This window comes from Anomaloglossus baeobatrachus, chromosome 2, assembly GCF_048569485.1.
Source record: "Anomaloglossus baeobatrachus isolate aAnoBae1 chromosome 2, aAnoBae1.hap1, whole genome shotgun sequence".
NCBI classification, from domain to species: Eukaryota; Metazoa; Chordata; class Amphibia; order Anura; family Aromobatidae; genus Anomaloglossus; species Anomaloglossus baeobatrachus.
In genome coordinates, this window is record NC_134354.1 from 39,972,427 (window position 1) to 39,978,426 (window position 6,000).

Here is a 6,000-nt window from a genome sequence, read left to right on the forward strand (position 1 = left end):
TCTGCCCTGATGAGGACAGAGCAAACTACTGTAGTGCACATGCACCGGGTAAGGCCAAAGTGCACCGATGAACTGAAAGTAAAGGCGGCGCATGTGCACTACAGTACTTTGTTCTGCCCTGAGCAGGGCAGAGAGATTTTTCACCTGTGCAGGAGCGCAATGGAGGACATTGTGTGGATGACGTAAGACACGTCATCCATAATAAGCACAGAAGAAGGATGGCGACTTTAGGAAAAGAGGAGACGTTGGATCAAGACCAGAGATGCCCATCGGACTGGCCTGTGGGTATAATAAAAGCTATTTTTTGTGCTATGCGGAGGGGCTAGAGGACATATATAACACAGCATACTAGTATACTGTAAAACAAACTTAAAGGTGGTGGCCATACTTTATATTTGGAAAACTTGGTGACAGGTTCCCTTTAAAGTGTTTTCAATAGGCTGAAAACAGTGCGTTTCTGCCTGAAACACATCAAATAGGTGGCTGGTCCCATCAGAACTATCTTTTTTGATCTCATATGGACAACCCTTTTCCAAAAGTCCTGGTAAAGTTTATGGGCAGCATAGAGTGACGTCTCCCATTCAGGATCCCAGTATGGAAATGATCTACTTAGAAGACAAAGGAGCCTTAAGGCCCAGTCACACACAACGACTTACCAGCGATCCCGAAAACGATGCGACCTGATAAGGATCGCAGGTATTTTGCTGGGAGGTCGCAGGTGAGATGTCACACAGTCAGATCTTACCAGCGATGTAGGAACAATACAGGTCGCAGTAGCGACCTGCATAACGATCTCAACAGTCACTGTGACCCTGTTACACAGCGTCAAACACAGTGATGTGTCCTGCCCAGCAGGACATCGCCTTTGAAGAAAATGACCTGGACCATTCGGCAACGACAGCGATCTCACAGCAGGGGCCTGATCGCTGGTAGATGTCACACATAACGAGATCGCTAACGGGATCGCTACTGCGTCACCAAAATGGTGACTCATCTGCGATCTCGCTAGCGATCTCGTTATGTGTGACAGTACCTTTATAGCAAGGCTCAAAATTGGCCAGATCAGGATAAAAAGGGTTTGTTATTTCTCCCTGTTCATACCTTTACAATGACTCTTAGGGTACCGTCTCACTAAACGACTTACCAGCGATTCTGACCACGATACCACCTGGTCAGGATCACTGGTACATCGCTACAGGGTCGCTAGTGAGCTGTCAAACAGTCAGATCTTCTCAACGACCATCGACCAGACAACAGCCACCAGCGACTCGTGTAACGATGCTGCGCTTGGTAACCAGGGTAAATATCGGGTAACTAAGCAAAGCGCTTTGCTTGGTTACCCGCTATTTACCCTGGTTACCAGCGTACACCTCTTACAGGCTGCCAGCACTGGCTCCCTGTATACGTAGCTAGGGTACACATCGGGTTACTAAGCAAAGCGCTTTGCTTACTTACCCGATATTTATCCTGGTTACCAGCGTACGCTGCTTACACAGAGTCGGTGCTTGTTGGTCTCCCGCCGTCAAACACGCCGATATGTGCTGCACAGGGGAGACCAACGAGCAAAAAATTAACCAGAACAGTGTGTAACGATCAGCGATTTCACAGCAGGGGCCAGATCGCTGCTTAGTGTTACACACAGCGAGATCGCTGATGAGGTCACTGGTACGTCACAAAACCTGTAACTCAGCAGCGATCTCTCTAGCGATCTCACTATGTGAGAAGTACCCCTTAGGTAGATCCCACACCCCACCTGGTTTTCTAATAATGGAGTTTTCCTAGAAAACAGAGTCGTGCACAGATTCTCACCATTCAATAGCAATGGGGACGGGACCAACCATTATACAGCTGACCCAACGCTGTGTATTCCCATTCACACAGGGGACCCAGTTACAAAAATAAGTCTCGCTCTGGTAGATCTAATCCCTCTGGTCCATACTGTTGAATGGCTGTCATGTTTACTACAAATACCCCTGCAATGGCCATATCTTCCACCGATGGCCTTGTCGAATTCAACCTCTAAACAGGTCATCATATCCTTTCTTTGGGTGAGTCCCAATTTGAATTGTGTAGGTGTGTACACGAGGCTGATACAGTTGGTTCCTATGGTGGAGCAGGGAGCCATAGACTCTCTACTCCACCACTCTCCATTCTGTAGGCCTAGAGGAATGACATCACTACATTGCACCACCTGTATCGTCCCCCTGCTCTATGTGCAGGGGAGAAGAGGACTCAAACACTTAGATTAGTTGAGAATAATCTTTATTTTTTCTTTCTTATTACTTTTTATCAGGGGGCACTCGAGGAGCATCAGTACTTTTTAAGGAAGTACTTTCAAAAGGAGGCATTATTTGTTTTTATGGGCATTCAGACATTATCTTTACTTGCACTGATATCCCGCTATACTTTATGATTTCTGTACTGTAGGATGGAAGGATGTATATGTCGCGGGCGGGGAGGGGACGCTGCACTCACCACTCTCGGGTCCGGCGCTGCTGCTGCTTCGCTTGCTGCTCGGTGGCTCGAGCGGTGGGCCAGATCCGGGGACTCGAGCGGCGCGCCTCGCCCGTGAGTGAAAAGGGGAATGGTTTTGGGGATTTATTGTCCGTGACGCCACCCACGGTTGTGGTGAGGTTGTGACACCACCGCTGCTCTGGATGGGGATCCCGGGAGCGATGACAGGGAGCAGCTTCGATGTTGTTTTTCCCCTCCGTGGGTAGGGGCGTTGGTTGTCCCGGGGCCCGGTGAGGGAGGAATGGCAGGCGGGTTACGAGGCCTGGTGAGGTGCAGGGTCGCGGGGGCAGCGCGGTGCCACACGGCACGGTGGTACTCACTCAGCCAATGACAAATGCAAAGTCTCCGGTAAAACAAACGGCTGGATGGACGGGTCCCACAGACAGCTGCGGTGGTTCTTCTCCCGGTAGGTTGGCGGTGACTGCCTTTCCCTGCACCTGTGTTATGTTCTCGGTTCTGGTGGCTTCCCACCGGTAACCCGCTCCCCAGCTTGGATGGAGGCTGAGGGAGCCCCTTTTGCCCGCAGGCTCTGGCCCTGGGAACTGTAGCCTTGGCGGTGACTGTATTTCCCTTCACGGTTTGAGCGGTTGCCTTCAATTGGGTCTTGACTGCTGGGAAACCCCGGAGGTTCCCTTCGCTAACGGATTTGACTGGTTTTACGGTGACTCCAAACCTGGTCGGGGTCCGTAGGCCCTGCCGAATGGTGCTGGCTTCTCTTCGCTCCCCGATCTGGTACCGGCGGGCCACCGCCCGTCCCCGGTCCTTACTGTTCACGTCAATCAGCCCCTCCTGCAGACGGTCACCACCATCTGCCAACCTTCCTGTATGTGCCCGGGCCACGCACCCGGACACGGTGAGTCTGCTCCGCTACCACTTCACTCCTCCACTCTTCAAACTGAACTCTCTCCTCTACTCTCCTTCCTTTTCCCGCCTCCAGGACTGTGAACTCATCGGTGGGTGGGGCCAACCGCCTGGCTCCACCCCCTGGTGTGGACATCAGCCCCTGGAGGGAGGCAACAAGGATTTTTGTCTGACCTTGATGTGCCTAGCCGGGGTGTGGGGTGTGTTGTTGCAGTACCTGTGACGTCCTGGCTTGTCCAGGGCGCCACATATATCTAATACAGATTTTTCTATTTTATTTATTTTTTTATTTATTTTTTTTAAAAAAGAAAGAAAAATTAACAGTGTTTTGCAGAGAAAACTGAGAATTGGTGTTTCTGTAATATAGGACAGCTCTGAAGAAGAGCGGTTACATGTGGTCTTGTGGACACAGGCCATGCTGGGAGTTTGCTCATTCATCATCCACAATGGTAAGCCACTAAGGGTCAGACAGGCGGCCGGAGGATGAGGTTATGGCTAATGCTCCACATGTCTTCAGACCACATCCAGCTAAATGCCTGATTGCACTTTGTACTGGTCCCTGTCGTACCAGGATCCATCATAATTACAGGGGCCATGGCCCGGTGGCGGACACCCTCTGTCTACACATCACCGGTGCATCACCGCTCGGATTTCTTTCTCAGTTGATGGGTTGTATAAAAGATTCCAAACTCCATCCTGCGCCGAGTCATTCCATGTCTACATCCTACGCCTCGTCGTGATCCATAAAATTAATTTTTGCTTTTGTTAGTTATTGTTGAAGGGTTTTTTCTTACCCCTATAGCTCAATGACCAATATGAAACCCCTTCTGCTCAAAAACTATTTTGTACGCTGAGGATACAACCATATAAGAATGATTTTTTTTTTGATTTTTTTTACATTTTTTAATTTTTTGCCATATTCTGAGCGCCATAGCTTATTTTTTTGTCAGTGGAGTTACATTAAGACTTGTTTTGTTTTGCAAAACAGATGACATTTTTTATTGGTACAATTTTGATGCACACATGATTGTTTTCCTATTTATTTAATTTTTTGCCTCTTTTATTACTATTGATTAATTTTTGGGGGGGGAAGCGGATTAGAAAAAAAAAATGTAATTCCTGCTTGTTTTTTCATACATGGCATTTACCTTGGGGGCTTAACTACGTTTCAATAACTGGGTTTCTTACCAATTTTTTTGTATTTTTTCTCTAATTTTTTTTTTTTTTACTTGTTATATACTTTTCTTAATCCTGCAGCGAATTTTTGTTTTTGGGCTAGAATTTTTTTTTTCATTTTTTTTTTATTTTAATCTTCTTGAGAAGATGATTCTCCCAGTCAATATGATTATGGAGATATCGAACATGTATAGTTTTTTGGTATTAATTTAGCGGCAAAAAAAAGTCTGAATTTGTAGAACCAAAAACTGTGTTGTGAGTTGCCATTTTTTATCAAGACCCATAACTTTTTTATTTGGTTGTCAAAGGATCCGCACGATGGCTTGTTTTTTGCCTTCCAACCTGTATTTTTTTATTGGTAAGGTGAAGGATAATCCAGCTTCACGAGAAAAACAATTTCTTTATTGTGTATATGATAAAAGTCCAGGAATAATAACAAACACCGGGCGGCACGGTGGCTCAGTGGTTAGCACTGCAGTCTTGCAGCGCTGGGGTCCTGGGTTCAAATCCCACCAAGGACACTATCTGCAAGGAGTTTGTATGTTCTCCCCGTGTTTGCGTGGGTTTCCTCCGGGTTCTCCGGTTTCCTCCCACACTCCAAAGACATACAGATAGGGACTCTAGATTGTGAGCCCCAATGGGGACAGTGTTGCCAATGTATGTAAAGCGCTGTGGAATTAATAGCGCTATATAAATGAATAAAATTATTATTATTATTATTATTATTATTAAACATTAAAATAAGTCAATATCTATGGCACTCTCAACGTGTTTATGGTGTGTGAACACCCTTAATCATGATTAAGGGTGTTCACATACCAGAAACATGTTAAGAGTGCCATGGATATTGACAGCGTTGAGAGTGCCATGGATATTGGCCGTGTCGAGAGTGCCATGGATATTGACCGCGTCGAGTGCCATGGATATTGACTGCATCGAGAGTGCCATGGATATTGACTGCATCGAGAGTGCCATGGATATTGACTGCATCGAGAGTGCCATGAATATTGACTGCATCAAAAATGCCCTAGATATTGACCGCGTTGAGAGTGCCATGGATATTGACCGTGTCGAGAGTGCCATGGATATTGACTGCATCAAGAGTGCCATGGATATTGAATGTGTTGAGAGTGTCATGTATATTGATCACATCTAGAGTGCCATGGATATTGACCATGTTGAGAGTACCATGGATATTGAAAGTGTTGAGCATGCCATGGATATTGAAAGCGTCAAGAGTGCAATGGATATTGACCATGCTGAGAATGCCATGGATATTGACTGCGTTGGGAGTGCCATGGATATTGACCGTGTGGAAAGTGCTATAGATATTGACCTCATCGAAAGTGCCATGGATATTGACCGCATGGAGAGTGCCATGGATATTGACCATATCAAGAGTGCCATGTATATTGAACATGTCGTGAGTGCCATGGATATTAACCATGT